Source organism: Podarcis vaucheri (genome assembly GCF_965113315.1).
Source record: "Podarcis vaucheri genome assembly, chromosome: 18".
NCBI classification, from domain to species: Eukaryota; Metazoa; Chordata; class Lepidosauria; order Squamata; family Lacertidae; genus Podarcis; species Podarcis vaucheri.
The window spans coordinates 2544495-2558385 of record NC_138756.1 but is presented as its reverse complement, the minus strand read 5'-3'; the positions used below and the strand labels follow the sequence as shown (position 1 = coordinate 2558385).

General features: G+C 47.4%; 1 protein-coding gene across 1 annotated transcript in view; it reads left to right on the top strand.

Moving 5' to 3' along the window:
• Positions 1 to 1147: 1147 nt before the first annotated feature.
• Positions 1148 to 13891, top strand: part of LOC309522997 (uncharacterized protein) — a 96988-nt gene continuing 84244 nt past the window's right edge. The window contains exon 1 of the mRNA XM_082206776.1: positions 1148 to 1272. The gene's annotated coding sequence lies outside the window, so the exon portion shown is untranslated. The remainder of the gene's footprint in view (positions 1273 to 13891) is intronic.

The following is a 13891-nucleotide window of genomic DNA, read 5'->3' as shown; positions in this document are numbered from 1 at the left end:
TAAAGATATCACTGAGAATCTGTTTTCAGTTGTAAGCACAGTCAGTATGTATTCTCAGTCAGACTATTTGGAACCATGTTGTTTAGGAAGAAGTTCATTTTAACTCAGTAAAGCTCTTATTCTTTAAAACTCTGGGCAGCAAGAATTCTCATTGCAAAGTATTGGAAGACACAAGATCTACCCACCTTGGAAGAAGGGCAGATGAAGGTGATTGACTTTATGGGACTGGCTGAAATGACGCAGAATCCGAGACCAGGGAAGAGAGACGGCGGAAGAAGATTGGAAGAAATTTAAGAACTATCTTAAGAAACATTGTAAAATTAATGAATGTTAGATTGATGTTGGACTGAATAAGGGGTTATCAGCTGTAATGATTAAGATAATTGGGGGGGGAAAGAAGAAAGAAAGGTGTAAAGTTAAGTGAAAATTAAGGGTGAGGATTTGCTGAATGAATAATTTGACTTGGAATACAAAAAGGGGAGGTATGAGGAGGTCCGAGAAATAAGTTAAAAGAAAACAAGTGAATGAAATTATATGTGTTTTTAATTTTTGTATTTTTGTATTTTGTCTTTTTTGTATAAACTTTGAAAAGTTAATAAATATATTTTTTTTAAAATAAAATTGTTTAAAACTCTGCATTATTAATTTACGCTGCGTGTCACTGTCCCCCCCAAACAGTACAGTGGAACCTCAGGTTACAGACGCTTCAGGTTACAGACTCCACTAACCCAGAAATAGTGCTTCAGGTTAAGAACTTTGCTTCAGGATGAGAACAGAAATCGTGCAGCAGCGGCGCAGCAGCAGCAGGAGGCCCCATTAGCTAAAGTGGTGCTTCAGGTTAAGAACAGTTTCAGGTTAAGAACGGACGTCTGGAACGAATTAAGTACTTAACCCAGGGTACCACTGTACTTCTGTCTTGTCAGGATTCAACCTCAATCTGTTAGCCGCCATATCTGGGGTGGGAAGGAAGAAATATAAGCTGCAGAGAGATTCCTGGGTAGCGGGGCCAAGCGAGGGCCATTAAGGGAACAATAGAGGGCCACTGAGGGTTGTTGCCAACGCAAGAAAACTCCCCCCATCTGCCCTGAGACAGAGGGGTTTGAAGGGTGATGGGGGCTGTTTTTGAGCAAGGGTTCTGGGAAGAAGGAGGAGAAAGTGAGAGGCATCCATCTTTTGGGGGAGGCAGACTGAAGGTTGCCTGTGCTGCCGCCTCTGGAAATAACTATGCCGCAAGATCTAGACTCCCTCCATGCAGGCTGAAGGTGTAAATAGGTGAGTAAACCTATTCTTAAAGCCATAACAGTCTCCGTCGCATCTTCTATTCTCCAAAGGGACACAGACCCTGTGCGGGTGCCTGGGACCCCAGGAGCTCTTGCAGCTGCTCGGCAGAGAGGGGTGCAGACACCCAAGTTTTGTAAAAGTATCAATTTAATTTAATTAATGGAATTTAATTAATTCCAATTTAATTAATGGAATATGCAGAACTTGATAAACTAACAGGAAGGATCCGGAACCGAAGAGAGCAGAAATTCACGGAAGACTGGAATAAATTTACAGATTATATGAAAAGTATATGTGATGAGCAGATAATGTTTGTAAGCTTTCAGGAAGTTCTGTGAAAATGTACAGTAGAAATATTGTTTAAAAAATAAGATAAAATAAGATATTAATGTAGTGCAATATTAAATTAAGAAATGTGGAAGAAGTGAGTAAAACGGAGAATTATCAGACATGCTGATGGAAGTCCAAAAAGAGGATGTTGGTGATAAATTGGATGTTTTGTTTTGTACAATTTTATATTGGAAAATTAATTAAAAAATTAAATTCCAAAAAAAAAAAGGTTTGTAAAAGTATCAGACAGGTACTTCCTATCAAGGACAGTGAACCTGTGAAATTTCTCGACCTCTGTGAAATTCCATGCACACTGACGGCACCATCTTTACAAGCAAGCAGATGTAAAACCAGTTGTGCACATAGTGTATCTTGATTTCAGTAAGGCTTTTGACAAAGTCCCCCATGATATTCTCACGAGGAAATGAGATGAAAAAGATGTTGAAATACACATTTATTAAGAAACCAGAAGCATTTTTACTCGGCATTGTAAGAGATGATATCAGTAGACAGGATTGTAAATTGTTTTTACATGCAATGACAGCAGCAAGAATATTATTGGCACAAAAATGGAAGCAAGAAGAATTACCAACGAAAGAAGAATGGCGGATGAAATTGATGGGCTATGCAGAATTGGATAAATTAACAGGAAGGATTCGAAACCTGCAGGACCAGAGATTCATAGAAGACCGGGGTAAATATACGAACTATTTGAAAAGTAATAGTAATGAACAGATTACATTAGTAGGATTGCAAGAAGTTTTGTAAGGATGATTATTCGAAATATTGCAAGAAAAACTATGAGGAGAACTATTAGTTAATGATAATGAAGAGTAATAGAGAAATTAAGAAATGCAGAATAAGTGATAAAGAATGAAAAATCATCAGAGGCGTTGACCGAAGTCTAAAATATTGTATAAGATAAGAAGTTAGGTTATATGATTGTGGGAATTGATATGTTAAAAAAAACAATAAAAATGTATATATATATAAAAAAAGGTATTCTCACAGGGAAGTTGGTAAAATGTGGGTTTAATGAGGTAACTATTAGATGGATTTGTAGCTGGTTGAGTACCTGAACTATCTGAAGAAGTATGCGTGCACACGAAAGCTCATACCAAGAACTAACTTAGTTGGTCTTTAAGGTGCTACTGGAAGGAATTTTTTTATTTTGAACCCAGAGAGTACTCATTAATTGTTCCTCGTCACCCTGGGGAAAAGTGACAAGTGGGGTGCCACAGGGTTCTGTCCTGGGCCCGTTGTTGTTCAACATCTTTATAAATGACTTGGATGAAGGAATTGAGGAGATGCTCATCAAAAATGCAGGTGACACCAAACTGGGAGGGGTAGCTAATGTCACAGAAGACAGAATCAGGATTCAAGATGACCTCAACAGATTGGAGAACTGGGCTCAAGCTAACAAAATGAATAGGGACAAATGTACGGTTCTGCACTTAGTCAGGAAGAACCAGATGAACAAATATAAGACGGGGGACACCTGGCTTACTCGTAGTACATGTGAAAAAGATCTAGGGGCCTTGGTGGACCACAAGCTGAACATGAGTCCACAGGGTGATGCAGCAGTAAAAAAATCTATTGCTATTCTAGAATGTGTCATAGCGTCATAGAATAATAGAACTGTGGAGATGGAATGGACCCTTAGGGTCATCTAGTACAACACCCGGCAATGCAGGAATATACAGTTGTCCCATATGGGGCTCAGATCTGCAACCTTGACATTGTCAGCACCATGCTCTAGGCAGTAATAATCCCACTCTAGAATCATAGAATCATAGAATCATAGAATCATAGAATCATAGAGTTGGAAGAGACCACAAGGGCCATCGAGTCCAACCCCCTGCCAAGCAGGAAACACCATCAGAGCACTCCTGACATATGGTTGTCAAGCCTCTGCTTAAAGACCTCCAAAGTAGGAGACTCCACCACACTCCTTGGAGGCAAATTCCACTGTCAAACAGCTCTTACTGTCAGGAAGTTCTTCCTAATGTTTAGCTGGAATCTTCTTTCTTGTAGTTTGGATCCATTGCTCCGTGTCCGCTTCTCTGGAGCAGCAGAAAACAACCTTTCTCCCTCCTCTATGTGACATCCTTTTATATATTTGAACATGGCTATCATATCACCCCTTAACCTCTATTCTGCCTTGGTCAGACCACACCTGGAATTCTGTGTCCAATTCTGGGCACCACAATTTAAGAAGGATGTTGACATGCTGGAATGTGTGCAGAAGAGGGAAACCAAGGTGACGAAGGGTCTGGAAACCAAGCCTTATGAGGAATGGCTGAAGGAGCTGGGGGTGTTTAGCCTGGGAAAGAAGAGACTGAGAGAAGGTATGATAGCCATCTTCAAATATCTCAAGGGCTGCCACATGGAAGAGGGAGATGCTTGTTTTCTCCTGCTCCAGAGGGTAGGACTCGAACCAATGGCTTCAGGTTACAAGAAAGGAGATTCCAACTAAACATTCGGAAAAACTTTCTGACAGTGAGAGCTGTTTGACAGTGGAATGGACTCCCACGAGAGGTGATGAGCTCTCTGGCTCACAACTAAATGCAGCACAGCCATCTTCTCAGAAAAACTCTTCACAAGCTCAAGAGGTCAAGACACGAAAGCTTTAGCAACTAATCTACACTTAATGACCCACCCAGTGGTATTCAGAATATCACTCATGAAATCACTCAAGATATCCCTCAAGTAATTAAGGAACAAAAGAAGAAAAGGCACACTAATCTAGGAACTTCCTCTCTGCCCAGAACGTTGGAGGCTATACACCACACCCCTCAACAGTATTTATAGGAACTCAAACACCAGATACTGCTCTGTTCCAGTAACAAGAAGCCGAAAGCACCAGCCTGAAGATGACGAGTGAGACCTCGTCGAAACGTCGCCCAGACACCCCGACTCTTACACGGGAAGACACCCGAAGACACCAAAACCTACATTCCTGTACCCGTGAAAATCTACGAAAGCATATATATATATATATATATATATATATATATATATATATATATATATATAAAATCCAAACCTACCCGGAATCTCTACTGTAGCTGATGAAACTGTTGTCCTCGCAGAGGGAGATGTCGCAGTCAGGAGGGAAATGGTTGTCTCTTCAAATGAGATCCCCTTCGTTCTCTCTGGGACAGAGCTTGGGACCTTTTTGGCTGAGGTGACCACTGTGGCTAATGGTGTAGTAGACAGCAAAGGGGTCGTCTTTGCAGAGACCATTGCTGTAGTTGTGGGAGATGTGGGTGTCTTGGTGGTAGTCCTCACAGTCTGGATAATTGGAGATGCCTCCAGCTCAGTGGATGTTGAACCTGGAGTAGAGTGAGAAATTGTTGTTTCAGTTGCCGTCTTTCCCGTTTCAATAACTGATGTTGTGGAAGGTGGCCTTGAGGTCTCCTCTCTGCTCTCTGTAGGCGTTCCGCTACTTGTTGATGATAGAGCACTTTCTTCAGCTGAGGTCCCCTCTCCGCTCTTGGTGGATGTACCTGAGGTAGAGTAAAAAATCGTTGTTTCAGCTGCCGTCTTTCCCGTTTCAATAACTGAAGTTGTTGGCGATGGGCTTGACGTCTCATCTCTGCTCTCTGTAGGGGTTCCGGTACTTATTTCTGATGGGGCACTTTCTTCAGCTGAGGTCCGCTCTCCGCTCTTGGTGGAAGTACCTGGAATAGAGTGAGAAATCGTTGTTTCAGCTGCCGTCTTTCCCGTTTCAAAAACTGAAGTTGTTGGAGGTGGGCTTGAGGTCTCCTCTCTGCTCTCTGTAGGGGTTCCGCTACTTATTGATGATGGGGCACTTTCTTCAGCTGAGGTCCCCTCTGGGCTCTTGGTGGATGTACCTGGAGTAGAGTGAGAAATTGTTGTTTCAGCTTCCGTCTTTCCCGTTTCAAGAACTGAAGTTGTTGGAGGTGGGCTTGAGGTCTCCTCTCTGCTCTCTGTAGGGGTTCCGCTACTTGTTGGTGATGGGACACTTTCTTCAGCTGAGGTCCCCTCTCCGCTCTTGGTGGATGTACCTGGAGTAGAGTGAGAAATCGTTGTTTCAGCCTCTGTCTTTCCCGTTTCAATAACTGATGTTGTGGAAGGTGGGCTTGAGGTCTCCTCTCTGCTCTCTGTAGGGGTTCCGCTACTTGTTGACGATGGGGCACTTTCTTCAGCTGAGGTCCCCTCTCCGCTCTTGGTGGATGTACCTGGAGTAGAGTGAGAAATCGTTTTTTCAGCTTCCGTCTTTCCCGTTTCGATAACTGAAACTGTTGGAGGTGACCTTGAGGTCTTCTCCCTGCTCTCTGTAGGGGTTCCGCTACTTGTTGACGATGGGGCACTTTCCTCAGCTGAGGTCCCCTCTCCGCTCTTGGTGGATGTACCTGGAGTAGAGTGAGAAATCGTTTTTTCAGCTTCCGTCTTTCCCGTTTCGATAACTGAAACTGTTGGAGGTGGGCTTGAGGTCTCCTCTCTGCTCTCTGTAGGGGTTCCTCTACTTGTTGGTGATGGGACACTTTCTTCAGCTGAGGTCCCCTCTCCGCTCTTGGTGGATGTACCTGGAGTAGAGTGAGAAATCGTTGTTTCACCTGCCGTCTTTCCCGTTTCGATAACTGAAACTGTTGGAGGTGGGCTTGAGGTCTCCTCTCTGCTCTCTGTAGGGGTTCCTCTACTTGTTGGTGATGGGACACTTTCTTCAGCTGAGGTCCCCTCTCCGCTCTTGGTGGATGTACCTGGAGTAGAGTGAGAAATTGTTGTTTCAGCTGCCGTCTTTCCCGTTTCAATAACTGATGTTGTTGAAGGTGGGCTTGAGGTCTCCTCTCTGATCTCTGTAGGGGTTCCGCTACTTGTTGGTGATGGTGCACTTTCTTCAACTGAGGTCCCCTCTCCGCTCTTGGTGGATGTACCTGGAGTAGAGTGAGAAATCGTTGTTTCAGCTGCCGTCTTTCCCGTTTCAATAACTGAAGTTGTTAGAGGTGGGCTTGAGGTCTCCTCTCTGCTCTCTGTAGGGGTTCCGCTACTTGTTGACGATGGGGCACTTTCTTCAGCTGAGGTCCCCTCTCCGCTCTTGGTGGATGTACCTGGCGTAGAGTGAGAAATCGTAGTTTCAGGTACCGTCTTTCCCGTTTCAATAACTGAAGTTGTTGGAGGTGGGCTTGAGGTCTCCTCTCTGCTCTCTGTAGGCGTTCCACTACTTGTTGACGATGGCGCACTTTCTTCAGCTGAGGTCCCCTCTCCGCTCTTCGTGGATGTACCTGGAGTAGAGTGAGAAATCGTTGTTTCAGCTGCCGTCTTTCCCGTTTCAATAACTGATGTTGTTGAAGGTGGGCTTGAGGTCTCCTCTCTGATCTCTGTAGGGGTTCCGCTACTTGTTGGTGATGGGGCACTTTCTTCAACTGAGGTCCCCTCTCCGCTCTTGGTGGATGTACCTGGAGTAGAGTGAGAAATCGTTGTTTCAGCTGCTGTATTTCCCGTTTCAATAACTGAAGTTGTTGGAGGTGGGCTTGAGGTCTCCTCTCTGCTCTCTGTAGGGGTTCCGCTACTTGTTGGTGATGGGACAATTTCTTCAGCTGAGGTCCCCTCTCCGCTCTTGGTGGATGTACCTCGAGTAGAGTGAGAAATCGTTGTTTCAGCTTCTGTCTTTCCCGTTTCAATAACTGATGTTGTGGAAGGTGGGCTTGAGGTCTCCTCTCTGCTCTCTGTAGGGGTTCCGCTACTTGTTGATGATGGGGCACTTTCTTCAGCTGAGGTCCCCTCTGGGCTCTTGGTGTATGTACCTGGAGTAGAGTGAGAAATTGTTGTTTCAGCTGGTGTCTTTCCCGTTTCAAGAATTGAAGTTGTTGGAGGTGGGCTTGAGGTCTCCTCTCTGCTCTCTGTAGGGGTTCCGCTGCTTGTTGGTGATGGGACACTTTCTTCAGCTGAGGTCCCCTCTCCGCTCTTGGTGGATGTACCTGGAGTAGAGTGAGAAATCGTTGTTTCAGCTTCTGTCTTTCCCGTTTCAATAACTGATGTTGTGGAAGGTGAGCTTGAGGTCTCCTCTCTGCTCTCTGTAGGGGTTCCGCTACTTGTTGACGATGGGGCACTTTCTTCAGCTGAGGTCCCCTCTCCGCTCTTGGTGGATGTACCTGGAGTAGAGTCAGAAATCATTTTTTCAGCTTCCGACTTTCCCGTTTCGATAACTGAAACTGTTGGAGGTGACCTTGAGGTCTTCTCCCTGCTCTCTGTAGGGGTTCCGCTACTTGTTGACGATGGGGCATTTTCCTCAGCTGAGGTCCCCTCTCCGCTCTTGGTGGATGTACCAGGCGTAGAGTGAGAAATCGTTGTTTCAGCTGCCGTCCTTCCCGTTTCGATAACTGATGTTGTTGGAGGTGGGCTTGAGGACTCCTCTCTGCTCTCTGTAGGTGTTCCACTACTTGTTGACGATGGGGCACTTTCTTCAGCTGAGGTCCCCTCTCCGCTCTTGGTGGATGTACCTGGAGTAGAGTGAGAAATCGTTGTTTCAGCTGCTGTATTTCCCGTTTCGATAACTGAAGTTGTTGGAGGTGGGCTTGAGGTCTCCTCTCTGATCTCTGTAGGGGTTCCGCTACTTGTTGATGATGGGGCACTTTCTTCAGCTGAGGTCCCCTCTCCGCTCTTGGTGGATGTACCTGGAGTAGAGTGAGAAATCGTTGTTTCAGCTGCCGTCCTGCCCGTTTCAATAACTGAAGTTGTTGGAGGTGGGCTTGAGGTCTCCTCTCTGCTCTCTGTAGGGGTTACGCTACTTCTTGATGATGGGGCACTTTCTTCAGCTGAGGTGCCCTCTCCGCTCATGGTGGATGTACCTGGAGTAGAGTGAGAAATCGTTGTTTCAGCTGCTGTCTTTCCCGTTTCAATAACTGAAGTTGTTGGAGGTGGGCTTGAGGTCTCCTCTCTGCTCTCTGTAGGGGTTCCGCTACTTGTTGACGATGGCGCACTTTCTTCAGCTGAGGTGCCCTCTCCGCTCGTGGTGGATGTACCTGGAGTAGAGTGAGAAATCGTTGTTTCAGCTGCCATCTTTCTCGTTTCAAAAACTGAAGTTGTTGGAGGTGGGCTTGAGGTCTCCTCTCTGCTCTCTGTAGGGGTTCTGCTACTTGTTGATGATGCGGCACTTTCTTCAGCTGAGGTTCCCTCTCCGCTCTTGGTGGATGTACCTGAGGTAGAGTGAGAAATCGTTGTTTCAGCTGCCGTCCTTCCCGTTTCAATAACGGAAGTTGTTGGAGGTGGGCTTGACGTCTCCTCTCTGCTCTCTGTAGCGGTTCCGATACTTGTTGATGATGGGGCACTTTCTTCAGCTGAGATCCCCTCTCCGCTCTTGGTGGATGTACCTTGAGTAGAGTGAGAAATCGTTGTTTCAGCTGCTGTCTTTCCCGTTTCAAGAACTGAAGTTGTTGGAGGTGGGCTTGAGGTCTCCTCTCTGCTCTCTGTAGGGGTTCGCCTACTTGTTGGTGATGGGACACTTTCTTCAGCTGAGGTCCCCTCTCCGCTCTTGGTGGATGTACCTGGAGTAGAGTGAGAAATCGTTGTTTCAGCTTCTGTCTTTCCCGTTTCAATAACTGATGTTGTGGAAGGTGAGCTTGAGGTCTTCTCTCTGCTCTCTGTAGGGGTTCCGCTACTTGTTGACGATGGGGCACTTTCTTCAGCTGAGGTCCCCTCTCCGCTCTTGGTGGATGTACCTGGAGTAGAGTCAGAAATCATTTTTTCAGCTTCCGTCTTTCCCGTTTCGATAACTGAAACTGTTGGAGGTGACCTTGAGGTCTTCTCCCTGCTCTCTGTAGGGGTTCCGCTACTTGTTGACGATGGGGCATTTTCCTCAGCTGAGGTCCCCTCTCCGCTCTTGGTGGATGTACCAGGCGTAGAGTGAGAAATCGTTGTTTCAGCTGCCGTCCTTCCCGTTTCGATAACTGATGTTGTTGGAGGTGGGCTTGAGGACTCCTCTCTGCTCTCTGTAGGTGTTCCACTACTTGTTGACGATGGGGCACTTTCTTCAGCTGAGGTCCCCTCTCCGCTCTTGGTGGATGTACCTGGAGTAGAGTGAGAAATCGTTGTTTCAGCTGCTGTATTTCCCGTTTCGATAACTGAAGTTGTTGGAGGTGGGCTTGAGGTCTCCTCTCTGATCTCTGTAGGGGTTCCGCTACTTGTTGATGATGGGGCACTTTCTTCAGCTGAGGTCCCCTCTCCGCTCTTGGTGGATGTACCTGGAGTAGAGTGAGAAATCGTTGTTTCAGCTTCCGTCTTTCCCGTTTCAAGAACTGAAGTTGTTGGAGGTGGGCTTGAGGTCTCCTCTCTGCTCTCTGTAGGGGATCCGCTACTTGTTGACGATGGCGCACTTTCTTCAGCTGAGGTCCCCTCTCCGCTCTTGGTGGATGTACCTGGAGTAGAGTGAGAAATCGTTTCAGCTGCCGTCTTTCCCGTTTCGATAACTGAAACTGTGGGAGGTGGGCTTGACGTCTCCTCTCTGCTCTGTGTAGGGGTTCCGGTACTTATTGGTGATGGGGCACTTTCTTCAGCTGAGGTCCCCTCTGGGCTCTTGGTGTATGTACCTGGAATAGAGTGAGAAATCGTTGTTTCACCTGCCGTCTTTCCCGTTTCAATAACTGAAGTTGTTGAAGGTGGGCTTGAGGTCTCGTCTATGATCTCTGTAGGGGCTCCGCTACTTGTTGGTGATGGGGCACTTTCTTCAGCTGAGGTCCCCTGTACGCTCTTGGTGGATGTACCTGGAGTAGAGTGAGAAATCGTTGTTTCACCTGCCGTCTTTCCCGTTTCAATAACTGATGTTGTTGAGGGTGGGCTAGAGGTCTCCTCTCTGCTCTCTGTAGGGGTTCCGCTACTTGTTGACGATGGGGCACTTTCTTCAGCTGAGGTGCCCTCTCCGCTCGTGGTGGATGTACCTGGAGTAGAGTGAGAAATCGTTGTTTCAGCTGCCATCTTTCTCGTTTCAAAAATTGAAGTTGTTGGAGGTGGGATTGAGGTCTCCTCTCTGCTCTCTGTAGGGGTTCTGCTACTTGTTGATGATGCGGCACTTTCTTCAGCTGAGGTTCCCTCTCCGCTCTTGGTGGATGTACCTGAGGTAGAGTGAGAAATCGTTGTTTCAGCTGCCGTCCTTCCCGTTTCAATAACGGAAGTTGTTGGAGGTGGGCTTGACGTCTCCTCTCTGCTCTCTGTAGCGGTTCCGATACTTGTTGATGATAGGGCACTTTCTTCAGCTGAGATCCCCTCTCCGCTCTTGGTGGATGTACCTGGAGTAGAGTGAGAAATCGTTGTTTCAGCTGCTGTCTTTCCCGTTTCAATAACTGAAGTTGTTGGAGGTGGGCTTGAGGTCTCCTCTCTGCTCTCTGTAGGGGTTCCGCTACCTGTTGATAATGGGGCGCTTTCTTCAGCTGAGGTACCCTCTCCGCTCGTGGTGGATGTACTTGGAGTAGAGTGAGAAATCGTTGTTTCAACTGCTGTCTTTCCCGTTTCAATTAATGATGTTGTTGAAGGTGGACTTGAGGTCTCCTCTCTGCTCTCTGTAGGGGTTCCGCTACTTGTTGATGATGGAGCACGTTCTTTAGCTGAGGTCCCCTCTCCGCTCTTGGTGGATGTACCTGGAGTAGAGTGAGAAATCGTTGTTTCAGCTGCCGTCTTTCCCGTTTCGATAACTGAAACTGTTGGAGGTGACCTTGAGGTCTCCTCTCTGCTCTCTGTAGGAGTTCTGCTACTTGTTGACGATGGCGCACTTTCTTCAGCTGAGGTCCCCTCTGGGCTCTTGGTGGATGTACCTGGAGTAGAGTGAGAAATCGTTGTTTCAGCTGCCATCATTCCCGTTTCAATAACTGAAGTTGTTGGAGGTGGGCTTGAGGTCTCCTCTCTGCTCTCTGTAGGGGTTCCGCTACTTGTTGACGATAGCGCACTTTCTTCAGCTGAGGTTCCCTCTCCGCTCTTGGTGGATGTACCTGGAGTAGAGTGAGAAATCGTGGTTTCAGCTGCTGTATTTCCCGTTTCGATAACTGAAGTTGTTGGAGGTGGGCTTGAGGTCTCCTCTCTGATCTCTGTAGGGGTTCCGCTACTTGTTGACGATAGCGCACTTTCTTCAGCTGAGGTTCCCTCTCCGCTCTTGGTGGATGTACCTGAGGTAGAGTGAGAAATCGTTGTTTCAGCTGCCGTCCTTCCCGTTTCAATAACGGAAGTTGTTGGAGGTGGGCTTGACGTCTCCTCTCTGCTCTCTGTAGCGGTTCCGATACTTGTTGATGATAGGGCACTTTCTTCAGCTGAGATCCCCTCTCCGCTCTTGGTGGATGTACCTGGAGTAGAGTGAGAAATCGTTGTTTCAGCTGCTGTCTTTCCCGTTTCAAGAACTGAAGTAGTTGGAGGTGGGCTTGACGTCTCCTCTCTGCTCTTTGTAGCGGTTCCGCTACTTGTTGACGATGGCGCACTTTCTTCAGCTGAGGTCCCCTCTCCGCTCTTGGTGGATGTACCTGGAGTAGAGTGAGAAATCGTTGTTTCAGCTGCCGTCTTTCCCGTTTCAATAACTGAAGTTGTTGGAGGTGGGCTTGAGGTATCCTCTCTGCTCTCTGTAGGGGTTCTGCTACTTGTTGATGATGCGGCACTTTCTTCAGCTGAGGTCCCCTCTCCGCTCTTGGTGGATGTACCTGGCGTAGAGTGAGAAATCGTTGTTTCAGCTGCCGTCCTTCCCGTTTCAATAACGGAAGTTGTTGGAGGTGGGCTTGACGTCTCCTCTCTGCTCTCTGTAGCGGTTCCGCTACTTGTTGATGATGGGGCACTTTCTTCAGCTGAGGTGCCCTCTCCGCTCGTGGTGGATGTACCTGGAGTATAGTGAGAAATCGTTGTTTCAGCTGCTGTCTTTCCCGTTTCAATTAATGATGTTGTTGAAGGTGGGCTTGAGGTCTCCTCTCTGCTCTCTGTAGGGGTTCCGCTACTTGTTGATGATGGGGCACTTTCTTCAGCTGAGGTGCCCTCTCCGCTCATGGTGGATGTACCTGGAGTAGAGTGAGAAATCGTTTCAGCTGCCGTCTTTCCCGTTTCAAGAACTGATGTTGTTGAAGGTGGGCTTGAGATCTCCTCCCTGATCTCTGTAGGGGATCCGCTACTTGTTGGTGATGGGGCACTTTCTTCAGCTGAGGTCCCCTCTCCGCTCGTGGTGGATGTAACTGGAGTAGAGTGAGAAATCTTTGTTTCAGCTGCCGTCTTTCCCGTTTGAATAACTGAAGTTGTTGGAGGTGGGCTTGAGGTCTCCTCTCTGCTCTCTGTAGGGGCTCCGCTACTTATTGATGATGGGGCACTTTCTTCAGCTGAGGTCCCCTCTCCGCTCTTGGTGGATGTACCTGGAGTAGAGTGAGAAATCGTTGTTTCACCTGCCGTCTTTCCCGTTTGAATAACTGAAGTTGTTGGAGGTGGGCTTGAGGTCTCCTCTCTGCTCTCTGTAGGGGTTCCGCTACTTATTGATGATGGGGCACTTTCTTCAGCTGAGGTCCCCACTCCGCTCTTGGTGGATGTACCTGGAGTAGAGTGAGAAATCGTTGTTTCACCTGCCGTCTTTCCCGTTTCAAGAACTGAAGTTGTTGGAGGTGGGCTTGAGGTCTCCGCTCTGCTCTCTGTAGGGGTACCGCTACTTATTGATGATGGGGCACTTTCTTCAGCTGAGGTCCCCTCTCCGCTCTTGGTGGATGTACCTGGAGTAGAGTGAGAAATCGTTGTTTCACCTGCCGTCTTTCCCGTTTGAAGAACTGAAGTTGTTGGAGGTGGGCTTGAGGTCTCCTCTCTGCTCTCTGTAGGGGTTCCGCTACTTGTTGACGATGGCGCACTTTCTTCAGGTGAGGTCCGCTCTCCGCTCTTGGTGGATGTACCTGGAGTAGAGTGAGAAATCGTTGTTTCAGCTGCCGTCTTTCCCGTTTCAATAACTGAAGTTGTTGGAGGTGGGCTTGAGGTCTCCTCTCTGCTCTCTGTAGGGGTTCCGCTACTTATTGATGATGGGGCACTTTCTTCAGCTGAGGTCCCCTCTCCGCTCTTGGTGGATGTACCTGGAGTAGAGTGAGAAATCGTTGTTTCACCTGCCGCCTTTCCCGTTTCAAGAACTGAAGTTGTTGGAGGTGGGCTTGAGGTCTCCTCTCTGCTCTCTGTAGGGGTTCCGCTACTTGTTGACGATGGCGCACTTTCTTCAGCTGAGGTCCCCTCTCCGCTCTTGGTGGATGTACCTGGAGTAGAGTGAGAAATCGATGTTTCAGCTGCTGTCTTTCCCGTTTCAAGAACTGAAGTTGTTGGAGGTGGGCTT